The sequence below is a fragment of the Heterocephalus glaber genome, unplaced genomic scaffold (assembly GCF_053883595.1).
Source record: "Heterocephalus glaber isolate CG9 unplaced genomic scaffold, H.glaber_assembly_v1.0 deba00001663, whole genome shotgun sequence".
Lineage (NCBI taxonomy): Eukaryota > Metazoa > Chordata > Mammalia > Rodentia > Bathyergidae > Heterocephalus > Heterocephalus glaber.
The window spans coordinates 90,318-109,372 of NW_028258404.1; the positions used below are offsets into that span (position 1 = coordinate 90,318).

A 19,055-nucleotide genomic window follows, 5' to 3' on the forward strand; every position below is an offset into this window, starting at 1 on the left:
ACCACTCTTGTTCAATACAGTTCTGGAAACATTAGCCACAGCAATTAGACAAGAGAAAGAAATAAAAGGAATAAATACAGGAAATGAAGAAGCCAAATTGTCATTATTTGCAGATGACATGATACTCTATATAGAAGACCCCAAGAACTCCACCCAAAGTCTTCTAGACTTAATAACCAAATTCAGTCAAGTAGCTGGTTACAAAGTCAACACACAAAAATCAATAGCTTTCCTCTACACCAATGACACACTCACTGAGAGAGAAATAGGGCAAATAATTCCTTTCACAATAGCATCCAAAAAACTGAAATGCCTAGGAATCATCCTAACAAAAGAAATCAAAGACCTCTTCTCTGAAAACTATGGTACTCTGAAAAGAGAGATTGAAGATGATATCAGAAAATGGACAGACATCCCCTGCTCCTGGGTAGGAAGGATTAATATAGTGAAAATGGCCATACTTCCAAAACTGCTATATAGATTTAATGCAATTCCAATTGAGATCCCAGCAGCATACTTCATAGACCTTGAGAAAACAATCCAAAAATTCATTTGGAATAAGAAGAGACCCAGAATAGCAAAAGCAATTCTAGGTAACAGAGACATGGCAGGGGGTATCACAATCCCCAACCTGCAACTATACTACAAAGCTACTGTGATAAAAACAGCATGGTACTGGCAAAGAAATAGACCTGAGCACCAGTGGAACAGATTAGAAGATGCAGAAACAATGCCAGACACACTCAGCCATCTCATCTTTGACAAAGGAGCCAAACACCCTCACTGGAGGAAAGATAGCCTCTTTAATAAATGGTGCTGGAAAAATTGGGCTTCAACTTGCCAAAGATTAAAACTAGACCTGTATCTCTCACCATGCACTAAACTAAAATCAAAATGGATTAAAGATCTGAATATTAAAATAGAAACTCTGAACCAGTTGGAACAGAGGTTAGGTAGAATCCTTGAAGACATCGTTGTAGGAAAAGATTTTATGAACAAACCCTCAGTTGCCCATGAACTAGCACAAACAATCAACAAGTGGGATCTCTTCTTATTAAAAGGCTTCTGCACAGTAAGAGAAACCACCAGCAGTGTGAAGAGACAACACACAATGTGGGAAAAAATCTTCACCTGCTCTTTCCCAGACAAAGGTCTACTATCTCAAATCTATAAAGAACTTAAAAAGACCAGACCTCCCAAATTCAAAGACCCAATCCAAAAATGGGCATCTGAAATGAACAGACATTTCTCAGACAAAGAAGTAGAACTAGCAAATAAATACATGAAAAAATGTTCAACATCACTGGTCATTCGAGAGATGCAAATGAAAACAATGCGAGATTCCACTTCACTCCAGAAAGAATGGCTGCTATCATGAAATCAACCAATAACCAATGCTGGGGGGGCTGTGGGGAAAGAGGAACCCTGCTCCACTGCTGGTGGGCATGTAGACTGGTGCAACCACTGTGGAAATCAGTATGGAGATACCTCAAAGAACTAGGACTGGAAGTCCCATTTGACCCCACTATTCCACTGCTGGGGATCTTCCCCAAAGAATTAAAAGAATCATACCACAGTGATATATGTGCATCCATGTTCATAGCAGCACAGTTCGTAATAGCTAAAAGTTGGAAACAGCCCAAATGCCCATCAACTGGAGACTGGATAAAGAAAATGTGGTTTTTTAATAAAATGGAGTACTACTCAGCCATAGAAAATGATAAATTAGAGACCTTTATAGCTAAGTGGATGCACATTGAGGGAATACTCTTAAGTGAAATAAATAGGACACACATGTGTAAATACCGAATAGTTTCTCTGATGTGAGAAACTGAAAGTGTAAATAAGGACTAAATGTATAATAGGTAATGTGAAATAGGAAGAAAAGGGGCAAAGGCGAAGGAAGTGGGAGGGCTAGGGGAAAGGATAGAAGGGAATGGGATTAATATGAGAAAATGGAAAAATAGGAACAAAATCTTTGTAAATAGGGAGGACTGGAGGGGTTGAAGGGAGGGCTAGGCAAGGGTGAAAAATAAGAACCAAGAGAGAATATGTAAAGGTGAAATTTCCAATGATGAATGTCATTATATTGTATACCTAAAATGTACCAATGATTAGAATGAATAATCGATAATGTAAAATAGGAAGAAAAGGTCCAAAAGGGTAGGGGTAGTGGGAGGGGCAGGGGAAAGGAAAGAAGGGAAAGGAAAAATGATGAGAAATGGAAAAAATTGAAATAAAGTCTTTGTAAATAGGGAAGGGTGGAGGGTGTGAAGGGAGGGCTAGGAATGGGGAAAAAATAGGAACCAAGATGCATTATGTAAAGGTACAATTCCCAATGAGAAATGTAATTGTGTTGTATACCTACAATGTACAAATAAAAGAATTTAATACAAGAAAAAAAACTATAAAATAAATATTAACACACCTAAAAAAAAATTCAATTTCTACATTTTGAATGTACACTTCATTCTTAAGATTCGCCAGGGATTTAGCTTAGTGGTTCCACTGCCTGTCTCGCAAGCACAAGGACCTGAGTTCGATCCCCAGTACCAAAAAAGAAAGATTCTATTTTAAGTGTCATTGATGTAGCAAATCTTTCTTCCATGAAGCATATGCATAACAAACATTATTCAAGTTTCATGAACTACAAGATTATCTATTTAACAAGTGACTTACATTAAAAGTTATACATTTTTTTTAATGGAATACACTTTTGAGTAGTGAAGCTTTCTACATGAAAATACTGTATGATTCACTCTGTATCTTGAGGGAGTTATTTATGTTTGGAAGCTTCCCATTTAAATTTGGCAGGAATCTCATTTCACATGCTACATATAACACTGTGTATGAAGAATGGAGAAAACAAATCCATACTGTGTTATTTCTCAAAGTGTTTGGAAATACTGGACATTCAATAGGCTTGTAAACAAATTTGGTATGATTGGCCTTAAAAGGACCAAGGAAGACTATATAGATTATAAAGGAAGATTGTATGGATTATCACTGATTTTTGACAGTTTTACAAAGGTTTAACAATGACATATAGACATAGGTAGTTAGCTAGACAAATAGCTAGATAAATGATAGATAGACATGATAGACATGAGAGACAGATAGAAATGATAGATCTAAATCTAGATAGGTATAGACATCCCTTGTTAAATTTATGTATATACAAAAAACTTTTAAAATTAATTTTATTGGTACATTTTAGGTATACAATATAATGACATTCATCATTGGAAATTTGCACCTTTACATATTCTCTCTTGGTTCTTATTTTTCACCCTTGCCCAGCCCTCCCTTCAACCCCTCCAGTCCTCCCTTTACAAAGACTTTGTTTCCATTTTTTCATTTTCTCATATTAATTCCATTCCCTTCTTTCCTTTCCCCTACCCCTCCCACTTCCCCTTCCCCTTTGCCCCTTTTCTTTCTATTTCACATTATCTCTTATACCTTTTAGTCCTTATTTACACTTTCAGTTTCTCACACTAAAGAAACTATCCAGTATTTACACATGTGTGTCCTATTTATTTCACTTAAGAGTACTGCCTCAAAGTGCATCCATTGAGCTATAAATGTCTCTAATTTCTCATTTTTAATGGCTGAGTAGTACTCCATTTTATACGAAAATTCATATAGACTGCCAAAGTTACTATTTCTTTAAAAATTTTAAAAGTTCATGTTATCTGAAAAAAACCTGCATTGTGTTCTTAGAAGGAAAAACAATTGACCATTCAGAAAGTTTTGTGATATCATATATTTTTAAAAGTTAATAGAATAAAAGATCCTCCCCAGCACCTGTCCACCATGCCACTCTAAAATGAAAAGCAGAAAAATGTAGCAGTTAACAGTGTCAGATCCAGAGTCAGGATGATAATCCCGGTTTAGGAGTTTCTCTGTCTGTATAATGGACATAAAACCTATAGTGACTTCGACACAATGCCTGGTGCATTACAGGCAGGCAATAAATAATGGGCATTCTCACTGTTTCTAATGCTGTGTATAACCCCGAGTCTCTTTAGGCAACAGTGAGACGCTTTTGAGAAACTATTCTGATGAGGGTTCCAGCTGCTCTGCTGAGTCCAGCTTCCTTAGAGCCTAGACTTCCTTGAGGTGGTGGCACAGCAGGGATTGTGAGGACTACTCAGCTAGGGCAAGCTCTGTGCTGGTTGTGGCTGTCTCACCTGTGCCCTTCTCTAAGAAAGGAAGCATCATATAGGAGGAAAAGTCACACACACACCTGCACACACATGCACACACATGCACACACAACTGGACATTGAAATCCTGGGTATGAGTTTTGTATCAAGTTTCCTAAATCACCTATTGCAGTGGTTCTTAACCTTGTGTTTGGGCTTTGGAAAGAGGATGGTGAACTACCAGAAATTATGAACTACTAGAAATTATCTGCTGAATATGTTTGAAAGGGTTTTGTTTGTTTTCATGTTCATTTTTATGTCAAGAAGAGTCCATGACTTGAAAATTTCTCCAACGATTCTGTGTCCTTAAAATATTCAACAGCTATTCAGAGCTTCAATTTCCTCCTGTATACATGGGGATAAATATAACAGCTATACTATCCTCACAGAGTTGTCCTGAGGATCCCACTTTGTGTAAGTATTTCTGATTATACAGTGTCATCCACAAGAACTGAAAATCTCTTGTCTGCATTTTGAATGCCATGTCACAGCTTGCCCAAGAAGTAAGCAATGAAAATAAGATTGAGGTGCTATATCAAGAAAATCGCCTACAGATATGTTTTGTTCCAGACACATTCATGTAAAAATGAATCAGTTGTCAACATTTAAAAATCAGGAGTTTTTCATTCCCCCCCCAAAATCTTTCTTAAAAAACTGAAATATCTGATACCCTTGAGTCCCTTTCCTGAAGGGCAACAATGAGTTGAAATTGACATAGGTACATGAGGTTCCTATAGTCACATCCTGCTCATCTGTTTCCCTCTGTCTGATGGCCATGTAGGTGTCCCGAGCCTGCAGTTAACGCTAAATCTTAGCTAAGTATAATCACTGTGCATTGAAAATATATAAAATAAGGTGTCATTTCCCTTCCCCTTTTTGTTCTTAGCAACTTCTTTCAAATTTCAAATACACAATAGTTAGGATAAACATTGAGACAATTAAGGGCAAGCTGTCTGTATTTTCCACATATATTGCCTTTTCTATTAGTGAATTCTTTGTTCTTTGAAAGAGAGAATCCTCTAACAGAAATAGACCCATAGTGTGCTTTTAAGATTTATATAAGAAAGAGACAGTTAACGTGACTGGAAAAAAACCCTTCTGACTCAGTTCACCATTTGACCATGCACAAGTTGATAAGGGTGGAGAAATAAATGGATTGCTTGCAGCACATCATTTGGGAGAACCAGAAAGAAATCAGCAAGTCCAAGGGAGGGCCTCCTTTCTGTGTCTTGAGAAAACTGTTACTTCTAAAGATAAGTAAGTTTTGAAATACAGCATTATTCTTGTTTCTTTTAAATTTACAAAGTATTAAAGATTGCATAAGATTGACTATTTTCTGGAACTTATGAAGAGGAAGAGCCACTATGAATTTTGAAAATGCTTTATTGAATAATTAAGGATACAGAACTTTAAAAATTTTTTATTAGTACATGTTTGTGGTACATAATGATCACAGTCCTCATGGGGAGTTGCCACATGTACATAACACAACTTAATTCTTTACTTATGTCTTCCACTCCCTCCCCATTCCCCACCTCCACTCCTTGGTCCCCTTCCTGTTTACAAAAGACCTATCTCCCTATTTTCTATTATCTATCTTTTATTTTTCCCTTTATTTATGTTTGGGGTTTCTCATGTAAGAGAAACTATGTGATAATTAAGCTTGTGTATCTGACTTATTTCACTTAATATTATGGTCTCCTTGTGCATCCACTTTGCTACAAGTGACTCATTTATCCTTCTTTATGGAAGAGTAGTACCCCATTGTGTATAAATATCACATTTTCTTCATCCATTTATCTGTTGATGAATATATAGGGTGCTTCCAATATTTAGCTAGTGTGAATTGTGTTACTATAAACAAGCGTATGCATGTATATCTGGGTCAAATGGAATGTCTAGCTTTAGTTTTTTGAGGAATCATACTAATTTGCACAATGGTTATACTAGTTTACATTTCCACAAACAGTATATAAGGGTTCCTTTTTACCCTGAAGCTTGGCCAGCATTTGTTATTATTGGATTGTTTTTTGATGCCAGCCATTCTTTCTTGAATAAGATCAAATCTCAGTTTTTTTAAATTTGCATTTCTCCAATGGCCAGAGATAATGTTTTTTCATGCCACTTGAATGTTTTTTTATTGGCCATTTGTACTACTTCTTCTGAGAAGTGTTTGTTCATTTCATTTGCCAATTTTTTGATCTGGTCTTTTATTTGGGGAAGGTCTAATTTTGTGAGTTCTTTATGTAGTTTAGGTATTAGTCCTCTGTTTGAGGAATAGTAGGCAAATTTTTTTCCCCATTCTGTAGTTTTTCTTTTCATTCTGTTGGTTGTTTCTTTTGCTGGGCAGAAGCTTTTCAATTTGATAAGATCTCATTTGTTGATTCATATTATTATGTCTCGTGCATTCAGAAAGTCCTTGCCTACACCTATGACTTCAAAGGTTTTACCTATTTTATCTTCCAAAAGATTAAGTGTTTTTATTTTAACATTTAGATCTTTGATCCAATTTGATTTTAGTTTAGTACATTGTAAGAGATACGGGTTTAGATTAAATTTTCTGCATGTGGATAGCCAATTTTCTCAGCATCATTTCTTAAAGAAGTTATCTTTCCTCCAGAGCATTTGTTTTTGACCCTTTTGTCAAAGATCAGGTAGCTGAATGTGCCTAAAGTTGTTTCTGCATCCTCTATTCTGTTCAATTAATCTATATGTCTGTTGTTGTTGTCATTGCCGATACCATGCTGTTTTTATAACTGTAGCTTTGTGGTGTAACTTGAAGTTCAGGATTGTGATGCGTCTTGTTTTGCTCTTGTTGCCCAGGATCACTTTTGTTATTTTGGGTCTGTTTTGGTTCATGGTGAATTTTAGGGCTCTTTTCTGTAGTTTTGTGAGGAATGCTATTGGTATTTTGATTGGATTGCACTAAATCTATATATCAGTTTTGGAAGTATGGCAATTTTGACAACATTAGTTCTTTCTGCCTATCCAGGAAACAAGGATGACATCTTTCCATTTTTTGATGTCCTCTTCAATCTCCTTTTTCTGAATGCTGTAGTTTTCATTGTAGAGGTCTTTCACTTCCTTAGTTAGGGTAATTCCTAGATATTTAAGTCTTCTTGATGCTATCGTGATGGTTCTGTCTTCCTAATTTCTTTCCCAGTGAGTTATTGGTGAATGGGAATGCTATTGACTGCTGTATGTTGATTTTGTATCCTGCTACATTACTAAATTTGGTTATTAATTGTAGGGATCTTTTGGTGGAATTTTTGGGGTCTTGTATGTAGAGGATCATGTCATCTGCAAATAATGGTAATTTGACTTTCTCCTTTCTTATACAATCACTTTCTCTTCTTTCTCTTGTCTGATTGCTTTGGCTAATGTTCAAAATCTCTATTGAGCAAGAATGGTGATAGTGGATATCCTTGTCTTATTTTTGATCTTAGAAGAAAGGCTTTTAGCTTTTCCCCATTTAATATGATGTTGGCCATTGGTCTGTCATAAATGGCTTTTATCAGATTGAGATGAGGTCCTTCTATATCTATTTTCTTCAGGGTCTTTTATCATGAATGGATGTTGGGTTTTATCAAATGTTTTTCTGTGTTAATTGACAGCATCATGTTATTTTTGTCCTTGCTTCTGTTTATGTGATGTTTTATATTTATTGATATGTTGAACCATCCCTGCATCCCTGGGATGAATCTTACTTGACCATGATGTATGATGTTTTTGATGATTTGTTGCATTCTTTTGCCAATATCTTGTTGGAGATTTTTGCATCTATGTTCATTCAAGAGATTGGCCTATAGTTTCCTTTTTGGTTGGGTCTATTTCCAGTTTTGGAATTTGGGTAATGCTAGCTTCTAGGAATGATGTTTGGAGTACAAGAATTGGGAATTTTTGATCTTCTCTCTTTGAAATCAAATAGTTTCTCCTGTTACTAAGGGCCTCAAAGTCATGAAAAGGCTGCTATGGGTTACAATAAAGAAGAAAACTGGCATAAGGAAACTCACTTAGATATGATTACATTGAACTCCTTTTCAAAAGGGTTCTTAAATTCCATACCAATGTTGTTTGTTCTGAGGTATACTCTATTTTTCTTAAATTTCAGATAATGTTATTTTTTGATTCAGAAGAAGACTATACCTAGACCTATGAAAGATTGCAAGATTTATACAATCATTACTAAACTAAAATTTATGCTTGGTCACGCACTATAGTTAATGCTTCAGCAAAAGCTCTGTAGTGAACAGACACCATCCATTTCAGCACACAGCCTATAGGAAGTTTTTCTAAACCTAATTGCAGGGGCCATTTGGGTTAGAGCGAGGTTGCGCTGTAAATCTGCCATTCTGAGAGGTCCAACTTTCTCTATGCATACTGAACCAATATTCTTGCTATGAAACTGTACAAGCCAGATTCAGTGCCACTGCAGTAAAATGCTCCTCAATAAACTTGTTTTCCCAAGAAGTTTGCCCACTCATGCATCCCAAAGCTGTTGTAATCTTCATTGTTGAGGCTGATCTAACAGCAGGGACATTATTCTATTTCTTGACATGTTTAAAGTTCTCTAATGAATAAAGCTAACAGCTTATGGCTGCTTCAACTGTCATTTGATTACCCCGGGGGGATTTTTTCTTTTCTTTCTTTTTTTTTTTTTTTTTGTCTTTAACATTGGCCTCCTAGTTTGTTTTTAACTACCTTGTGCATAGAAGTCTGAAGGAGAAATCAGATCAAAGATCAGCTTGCAACATAAAAAGCAGCTGTAGTTAATTAAAGGCAAATGAAGGACATCTGACCAGATTCTTTATGAGCCGCTTTGTCACACATTCAACAGTCTATAATCTCAGTGACCTCGTCCCTTGGTCCCGAACTGCTGCCAAACCTAAGAATTGGATATGTCTCAAGTTATATACCAGTGGAAAAAAGGAAAGATTGTCCAGGATGTGGCTTAAAGAAAGAGGAAATGATGTGGAAGAGGAACACAGCAAAGGTGGAATTACCTGAAATACACAGAACTCACTGAGAGATTCTATTAGAAAATAGCATATTTTTTGTCACATTGAAAATAATTTGTTATAGAGAGCTAAAAGTAGGTAATCAGATCATGAAAGACAACATTTGGGAAGCAAAATTGAGTATTTATTTTGTTATGATTTTAAAGAAAAATGAACTAGGAATATTCTTTCAGTATCTATTATTTGAATTTTTAAAAATTATAATTGTTCTTATATTTTAAAAGTTATTCACATCTAAATCACTGAAGTAAAACAAAAACATTTTAATATCAAATGTAATATGTGTTCATTCTAAAAACTTGAAAAATTCCAGAGATACGTATAAAGAAAACAAAATTCCCCCAAATCGTAGGCTCTGAGAGAACTCTGTTTAGATTTATATTAAAATCAAGAAAACACTTTGTCTGCACTCTATGACAAAAGTAGCAAAGTAGCATGGTGTATCTATGTTTGTGGATGGCTAAAAGGACTATCATATATACAGATACTTAGAGTAAAAGGTTTCAGTTCTTGAAAATTATTAGCACCAGGAAAATGGCTATCAGGGTCTACACTGGCCCTTTAAAATGCATCTCCAGCACAACTAAAAGAAAAAGCCTAGATCCTCTATAATTCCCAACGTGATTGGACAGCTCCTGTCTCTGCCATGAGCTTACTTGTTAGAGGGGCCAAAATGCCACACACCATGCCCCGACTTGCACATTCTCTTGCCTGGAGATTGGGAGATACAGGGAAAATGCCTCTTTCATAGGATTGTGTAAGAAATAGAACGATGATGTCTCTAGGAATGCTATGGAATTGCAAACCATTATTTATTGACTACTAGTGATAATGAAGTGGCATGGAAGACACTAAAAATCAGTAAGGCCCCACTTCTGAGCTTTGTCGTGTACTTGAAGGTACAATATATGAACAAATAAAATATCAATAAAAATTTTAAAATTGGTTCAACTTTACTATGTGCACTGTGCAAGGCGATCATCAAATCAACTAAACTTCTGAAGAGCGATTATAAAGTAAAGAACGTAGGTTTTTGGTATGCTTATTTGTTTTTGTAACAAACCTATCAGAACTGAAGTTTCCACCCCGGCCATCTATAAATATATTTAAAATGCATTGCCACCATTTAAAATATTTTTGGAGTTTATAAGATTCCCTGGAGACTGTGGTATGCAATTTTAATTAACGTAAAGTGGCGTTTGTGAAGATGGTTTCACTTACTGGAAAGAACCCCCCATTAGATGGAACTGAGGGTGAGGGGGCAAATACAGAAGCAGATTGGACTGGATGATACCATCTTTGATACTACAGTATTTGAATATTGTTTTCCCTCCAAAATTCATATTGATATTGAATTGCCATTATAACTATTAAGAGGTGGGAACTTTAAGAATTCAAAATATATATGGCCTCAGAATAAAAATACTGGTCACTGTTGGCAGAATAAGTTCCTTCTGAAGAGTATTCCAAGAATGAGTATCCAAAAAAATTTTTTTGATTAAGATAGTGCCTTGAATTAAGGTACTTGTTTAAAAAAATACTCATTTTAGTGAATAGCTTCTGATTATATACCAGCCACATTTTACGTATTCAGTAGCCACCTGAAACTTATCTACTTGGTCTGAAGTCCTGTGCAGTTATAGAGTATGAATATAAAGTAACTAGTAGTTTTTTAAATGAAGAAGAAATCAGAATTTCTAAAGAAATGCTTTCTATTTAACTCTTAACTTAAAACTAGATATCTGTGTTTGTATACTATATTGAACATTGAAGGATACATCATGGAGTGATATGGTGATGCTCATATAAAACAAAAATGGAGCTTTATATATAAGTTAGGTAGACAGTGGAGAATCTTCTAGTTATGTTAAAGGGTATTAAACTTATTTAAAAGAAGATGTGGAACTAATGAAAAGACCTAAAGGAGACTGCAGTAGACATAATGGATTCGGGTGGGGTGACGGTTTCTTCTTGGTTCCTCGGTTGCCAAGGAAGACACTGTTGGATAGTCCAGGCAGAGTTGTCAGGACACAGAAGGGAGGGTAGCAGGAAAATAGAGGGATTTGAGAGACATCTTGGAGGAAGGAAGGATGGATTAGATGTGAGGGATGAGGGAAATAAAGAGGACAGATACATGAGACTTGAGAAGGGTGAATGGCGCCATGCACTGAAGAACACATTTAAGGAGACAAAACAAACTCAGTCATGGGTACACTGAGGGAGAAGGGACAGCTAGGCATTGAATGGGATGATACATACTTGGGAGCCCTGTGCAAGTGGATGAGGTCATGAAAGGGGATGAGACTATCCAGATGAGTCTGAAAGTGAGAGGTAAAGGTGACCTAGAAGAAAACTCCAAGGAACACCAATACCCTAACATGAGTGTTTGCTTTCAAATCAATTTTGTATTATTCCCTGCATTGTATAGCAAAGCATGTTAATCTGCACTTGTTATGAGTCTTTTAAATTAAAACCTCAGGCTCATAGTCTCAGCACTCTCCAGCTCACTCTCAGTAAACAAGCCTTTGGATTCTTCCCCACCCTTGTCCCATTTTACAACATACTTGACACCCAGAAAGTATCACTCCAAGTTCAAATTTTTTCATTCAAGACAAAATGTCAAATAAAGCAGAGTGAATGCAAAAGAAAAAGCTTCACTGGTGAGAGACATTAAATTAATTTAGGATGTTTTAAAAGAAGTTAATAAGAAAACAGTTGTTGAAAACATCTGAGTGCTTCTCTCTCCTGTAAATTTATTGTCAGACAAATGCCTCGTGCCCCTCCTATACCTGGCAAACCAACAAGAGCTAATTACATCGTGAAACAGAGACATATACAGATTTCTTTTAAGTGGCTGTAGGACATTAACTCTCCTAGCTAAAGATAAAGACTATGGGTACCATTCCAGGAACCTGCAGTTTACCTTGCTTTAGCAATAATTTTCACTATTCAAATCAGAATATTAAATAAAACTTGTAGTCAGAGATTCCATGGTATGTTAAGTACTACCTTAAATTATTTAGGGGTATCAGACTATCAAACTTTCTTCTGTGGGGAAGTAGACCTTAAAAATTGAGATATTACTTACTGTAACTTAACTATTCATAAAATCTAGGAGGCAATGTAAGTATACATATAGAAACCATCATGGATCGTTCTTATTTCAGGGACCCAACAGTCATTTCTCCATAAATAAATTATGATGGACCATATTGGGTTATTCTTTCATTTAACTACCTTTACTACTTAGCATCTATGAAGTATCAAACTACAGCAAGAGTTGAGCAGTCTGAACCTTGCAGGTCTGAAGAAGGAAGGTAGCAGAGTTCTGGTCGGGTAGTGACAGGCCCCACCTGCACTGTCAAAGGGAGCATTCTGGCAGCAGAGCTGAGTTCACAGTGTGAGTGTAGATCGGCTACTATTACAAACTTAACTAGGATAAGGAAAGATTAGGGCCTGAATTTGGGAAGTTTTGGTTGGGACAAAGAGAAAAGGATTAGTCAGAAAGATATTAACATGTCAGTGTGGGATTTGAGAGATAATTCTGAGGTTATTACCTAGGAGGATTGGGTAGACATTTTTGATCTCAGGAGGTATCTTTATAGTTATTAATCATTTCTCCTCCTAGCAGTGTCATGGAAGCGCTAAGTAAGCATTTATTAGTGGCTTATTTTGGAATTACAGTCATTTTTTCATTGAACAGCCCTGTCAGTAGTTAATGATCTGTAAAATTCTTAGCTGAACCGAGAAGAACCCCTCAAGTTAATTCTTTAAATCACAGACCCCTTTGACTGTATTTTGTAAATTCTGATTTTTTTCTCTAAGCGATTTTACCTTTCAGTTGTGTGTTTTCTATTCCCATGAACTGTGATGAAAATTTTACTAGTTTTTATTATAATCAAAAGCAAAGAAAAAGAAATTGAGCCTAACTTGTTAATTTACTAGGAATCATATATCACACATTTTAAAAACTCAGTAGTTGCCATGAAGAAGGGATACTCTAATTCTCAGATGGTATTTCTTCTACTACATCTACAATTACTGCTACAACTAATTTATTACATAGCAGTAGAAAAAGCAAAAATTTAATGAGTTTTGTTCCCAAAGTCTTGTTCTTAATCTCCATCCTAAACTGGAGTCCCCTCCTTAATCATAAAATATGCATATTTATTGAGCACTTATTTGCTTTTTCTAACTTACTTAAATTACATAAGTTGTAATGTTTTATAATCCATTTTATTATTTATTATTATTTATTATCAAAGTATTTCAGGAATAAACAATTCTTTAAATTTATATTTTAAAATGTCTTCTCTAGGTGGTAAAATATATTATCTGATATGGTAAATTTCTGCCTTAAACCCAAAGTTATATCCTAAGGATTAAAATCTAACAAACTACCAAGAAATGCCAAGAAAACTCCATTTTATCATAAGAATGTGGTTTTTATAAAGGGTTACATCTATTTCACCAACTGCTAAGAATTTATGACAATGACGTTCATTTATTCAATCACTCAGCTAATAGTCAACATTTGTTATGCAAATACTATTTTTCAATAACCAAGCTGAACAGCCTACATACTTTTGTTCCTAACAACCCAAGTTATACAAGGAATGAAAATGTAGCAGCAATAGTGCATGAGGTCACAGTTGATGGGTGGCAGAGCCTGACTTTATGCCTAAGTCCTCTACCTTTCTCCACTTTTCTAAGCAGCAAATGCTAAACAAATCCAAGTGTGTTACAACAATTATGGTCTTAGAGTCTGACCGAAGGCATTAATGAATAGCTAGTCTCATTAGGAAGGCATCAAAAAGTTTCTATTCCAGAGCCAGGGATTTAGCTCAGTGGCACCGCACCTGCCTCACAAGCGCAAGGTCCTGAGTTCGATCCCTGGTACAAAAAAAAAAGGAAAAAAAAGGTTCCTATTCCTAGTTTCAACTTGAATTGATGTGGCCTATAATTCATGACACATCTGTAGATCATTTTTAAATTGATACACAAACATATATCTATATTTAATGCATAAAATTTTTTTTGTGGGTAAAAGCTTGTTCACACATTAGACTGCAAAAAGTTTAAGCCTCTGCCTGGCTAAAGTTAACCTTTAAATTCTTGTCTCAATTCTTTCCTGCTTATACAACTGAATGAACACGGACTACTCTATCAACTTGGGGTCCACCTTACTCATCATTTAATGTATCACATGAATTTTAATTTTTTATTCACCTATCTACATTCCTATTCTCTCTCACCCAGGCTGGCAAGTGAGTATTTTGGGCACAAGAAATATTTTATCTATGCTGTCATAACATCTTGATAAAAGAACGAATTCCCAGGTACTAGGAAGACTCCTTCTTGTCTTTCTGCTTCTGTTCCTGCAAACATTCATTTGGGCTACCTTTCCATTTGCAACAGGCTCAACAAGTTTATTCTTTCTATGAGGTTTTCATTAATTTTTAAATTGTTTTTTCTCTTTTCATTTTAAAAACTTTTAATTTATAGAGTGTGGGCTTAATGATCAAAAATGATAAAAATGAATAGAAAATTCTTGACACAAAGGCTAACCTGCATATTATTTAGATAGGTAAAATCTGAAATATATCTTGGGGAGAAAAAAACTTCTAGGGGTAGAGGTGTAAGTGATGACTAAGTTAAGTTGGAAGATTTCTTGGGTAGATGCTAAAACTTTTTCACCATTAATGGTAGAAAATAGAGGTTATGTATGAGGGAAGCTATTTGATAGCCCATCATAAAACATATGTTGTCAAAGGAACCTTTTTATTGATCATTTAATTGTCATCAATGTAAATTAATCATAGCAAATACTAAGTATCAATTATCTTAAACACCAAGTTAAATATTTAAACATTAATGGAACGCGCCACATGGGTTTGTCTTTGATACACACAGAAATTCAGAATCAGATAAGCCAGTATATTCTGAGTTATGGCAATAAAGTAAAGCTTGAGAAATATTCTAGGCAGTAGCAAAATATTCCAGGAAATATCAGACTTTTACAAAATGTGGTTATGCAGCATACTGCTATATCATATGACAATAAGTCATATAATAATATGGTACAATCGCCATAATATTGGACTGCCATTATACAAGGATTTCCTCTAACAAGTGGCTTCTCCAACTAAGATCTGCCTACCAGCTAACTGCTAAATACATTGAAATCAGCAGAAGTTGAATAAGAATAAATGAATATAAACTTTCTAAAACTTGAGAAGACTTAAAGGAAATCTTCCATCTTAGAATAAATACATGTTTAATTTCCATCCATATTCCCTTATACCTGACTGGTTTTAATCACCATAATGAAAATTAATAAGTGATTTGTCAATGCTTCAGGAGACAATGTAGTCTCCATCTGGTGCGTATAGGGTTTGTAAAACATTTTCCAGCACTGTGCAGTGACAGAAATCACCAGAAGGTAAGCTCTTACAGCCGAAATGCAGCAGTTGATTGCCCATGGAAGCTACAGGAAAGGATGATTAATATAAACAGGCTTTTGCCTCTGCTTCAGAGCAACATTACATAAAGCAGTGCTGTTTTAGGAGACTTGTATTTTAATTTCCAAGAGTATACAGGGTAATGGATTTTTTTTTCTTCATCTGGTTTGATCTTTGATATTTTAGACCAACTTCTGTGTTTTGTTTATTTTTTCTTTGCATTGGAAAAAGAACATAAAGTGAGTGACAACACATAATCAGGGCTAATTGGTATTTTTCAGAGAAAAAAAAGAAAACACCTTTTATGATGAGCCAAGTACAAACATTTTACAAATAGGGTATCTTGCACCAAATAGTCATGTCAGTAAAAAAAAAAAAAAAAAAGTAGTTATATTACATGCATGGAAGTATTCATTAGTTTCAGATTTAATCACAGCAAGTGGTTTTAATTTATATTTCTCTAAAATTTGGCTATTACACAAAGCAACTACTTTAAAGGACTAAATGGCTGTCTTCTCCCTGAAGGAAAGAAACTAAAAGTTGATTTCAAACTGGAAGAAATAATAGAGACAAGGCATTTTAAATAAAAATAAATAAAGGGGTAGGTAAATGATCTGGAGCCAACTTGTTTAATATAAATAGATTTAGTTTCTTTTAAAAAATTTACTTAGTTTTTCAACACAGAAATGATAAGGATGATGCAGGCTAACTCTTCTTCCTTAAAATACTACTCAATATATAGGGGTCTTCTCGTGGAGCTTTTGGTAAGGTTTGTGTTGTCAAAAAGGTGATGACAGCAATACTATTTTGTGTTATTTTAGCCGTCACTAGCCTTCCTAGTATTTTTCACCACTCCCACTTGCTGGCAGTATATCATGGCACAGTTTCAACAGAATTCTACTACGAGCTGTGAGCTAACTGGGAAATGTCAACATGTAAAGCCATGTCTAGAATTAACCTGTCTTTAACAAGGGCAAACTCCCACATCCTCTCATCTCTTTCAAAACTTAATTACAGCAGAAGCAGGGCAAAAAGGGTGGAAAGGATTGAACAAGCAGATGTTGGAGACAGTTCAATAACTCAAATATATGATAATCACACAAAGTCTATCATGCACATTTTGCCATGGAACCAGAAAATAATACTGTTCATCGTTTTGGGAAACAACCTCTTCTAATTAAAAACCATGTGGCCATATGAGTAAGACTATCTGTCCCCCCTAAGTGAAAAGATCATGCCCTTTAGCCTGTGATGTCCCTTCCTTTAGCTTCCTATGTCCCTTCCTCTGGTAAACCATCTGACTCCAATTGAGCTGCTATTGAGGATCCTGCTGTGACATTCTAGAGGTATCATCACACTTTCAGGCATTAGCTTTGGCTGTGATCTGCCTCACGTCCTCTTAATGACAAGAGGTCAACATTTTGTCTCAAGCCAAGTTGTATGTTATGTGATGGCTTCTCTTAACACTGCTCCCTGCCTGTTGACCTTGAAAAATGACCACTAACCACATGACAAATCCACAAAGGCCTGGAAGGTCATGACCCACATGTAACCTAATCAGCATCTCTAAATAATCTGTCAAAGTCAAGTTGACCAAGAGTCACACACTAGAGAAACATGCTGCTTGCATACCTGAAATTTCTCAGATCAGAAGTGGAACCATAAGAATTTCTGGGAAAGACTATGGAAATACAGAATAATTGCTCAAGATTTGTGGTACTATTTGAGAAAACAAAGGAGTCAAAGGTGGCTTTCAGATTACAAACAGCAGCAGCAATTGATTAAAACAGTTTCTAGATTTCCAGCAATATGAGAAAAATCACAGAGACAAATACAGAGATCTAAAGATCTGGATTGTTGTCAATATGTGTGACCTCTGCCAAGCTAAAAGCATCCTGGGGGTAATAAAATGCATGGAAAAGAGCTCAGATGTTGACTCCTGAGGAGATCACTTCTCATTTGGGGCTATTTATCCTCTGTCCTTTCAAAAATTAATTGATTTTATTGCTCACCATCAGGGAAAATAAACATAATTCTTCATTCTTTCTTTTATATACATAGTTCTAAGCTATTCATACTGCTCTAACACAAAACAAAATACAATGTACTTCCAACATAGTTTTTATTGAGGCTTCATTATTATTCAACAACTCTAGGAAAAGTGAAAATGCTTTTTTTATATGTACAGTATAAAAAGATGCTACTTAATTGCATGCCATACCAGCAAAAATTGTTGATTTTGTTTAGATAACAAATTTAAAGTTCAATTAATTATGAAAGATTGGGCCCAGGTAACAGTAACATAACAATCATTAAGAAAATTACCTTACAACTCCTGCCTTCACTCTGTAGACTTCCACATCTCTACATCTATATTTGATCTCTCTAAGCCTTGGACAGCTCCACCTGAATGTTCCATTGCCGTCTGAATCTTAAACTGACCAGAATAGACTCTCATCTATCTCTCCCCCTGTCCACTGCCCCCTCCTCTGCATTAATCAGCTCCTCCTGCAGGCTCTGCCTATACTTTCTACAAATCAGAAACCTGGACTTGATTCTAGATATCTTAAGCTTTCATAGTCAAGCAATCTTCAAATCTTGGAATTTCTAATCCCCAGATTTCTCCCTAAAATTTTTCCTTCTTTCTATTTCTACTGTCCTCTTTAAATATCAGACTTACATTATTTTTCATGAGGATTTTAACAATATTCTCAGCAGTGGCTCTTTCTACATCAGGTTTCTCTTCATTTTTCATGCATGCCCAATATTGCTGTTCCATTCCTTCAGGGGTTGCCAACCACTGATACGAGAGATTCACCTAAACCCCACTCAGGCCTTCATGCTCAGCCCTGTCCTCTTTCTCCTTGAGGGGCCTCATGCTTTCCAGCCCTAGAAAAGCCATGGCAGATCCAGTCTGACCCTGGCCTTCTGGATAACAGTGGTTGGGATGCCCCGAGTTTCTTATCTGCCTTCTGAATGCCACCCCAGCACTGGCACAATCTGTCTCCTCCCCTTGTAAAAAAAACTGTGAGATCTTCATAAACAGAATCCATGTGCTGTTCATACTTCTATCCCCATTTATTACAATGCTCATAGTACATAGGAAGCAATTTAATAATGTCGAGCAGATAAATAAGCAAATAAAGCAATGAAAGATGCCTCAATTCTTGAATTTAAAGGTATATCAATAGCACAGAAAATATAAAGCCAAATTGCTGCCATCTATAGTTTGAATAGTTCCCAGTCAAACATTACTGAGATGTTATTTTTAAAGGAGAAAATTAAGACCCAAAGAAACAAATGCTAATCATACAAAAAGCCAGGAGGAAACTTACATTTATATTTTACCATTAGTAAAAAGATTAAAAATA

The 19,055-nt window shown here is 35.6% G+C and overlaps 1 protein-coding gene across 4 annotated transcripts in view; it reads right to left on the bottom strand.

Moving 5' to 3' along the window:
* LOC147822299 (uncharacterized) overlaps positions 1–19,055 on the bottom strand; it is a 390,614-nt gene that overhangs the window by 89,154 nt on the left and 282,405 nt on the right. The gene's annotated exons all lie outside the window — the stretch shown is intronic.